Source organism: Diaphorina citri, unplaced genomic scaffold, assembly GCF_000475195.1.
Source record: "Diaphorina citri unplaced genomic scaffold, Diaci psyllid genome assembly version 1.1 scaffold69004, whole genome shotgun sequence".
Classification (NCBI taxonomy): domain Eukaryota; kingdom Metazoa; phylum Arthropoda; class Insecta; order Hemiptera; family Psyllidae; genus Diaphorina; species Diaphorina citri.
In genome coordinates, this window is record NW_007446221.1 from 1 (window position 1) to 394 (window position 394).

The 394-nt window shown below is 43.7% G+C and overlaps 1 long non-coding RNA gene across 1 annotated transcript; it reads left to right on the plus strand.

The window, feature by feature from the left end:
• Window positions 1-381, plus strand: LOC113473715. The gene is made up of 2 exons (XR_003395618.1): window positions 1-107; window positions 343-381. It is a non-coding gene; the product is annotated as an uncharacterized LOC113473715 (long non-coding RNA).
• Window positions 382-394: the final 13 nt, after the last annotated feature.

Here is a 394-nt window from a genome sequence, read left to right on the forward strand (position 1 = left end):
TTTCCGGAAAGTCACCTATCAAGCGTTCCGAGATCACAGTTTCGGTTTTCAGCGGGACTGGAGTCTCATGCATAGGTTTACCTTTCAGATCCTGTTTATGAAGGATGGTAAATACCTATATAAGTACAGTAGAACCTCGATTATTTCGTCTAATTGGGACCGGGGGTAGTTGAAATGTTGTGAAGAAGCTCTCTGTTTTACCAAAAGGAATAATTTATGATTTGATTTAGGATAAGAGAAAGCCAGCCATTCCGAGGACAAACCTTCTCGGAAAGGCTCTACTTAATATGAAGTTCGCCCCTGGCGGAAATCGAACTTCACCTCCCATTTCTTAATCCCCAGGGAGCTCTCTCGTTATGGGGAACGTATGTCAGCCCTGCACTCTTTGATTCCA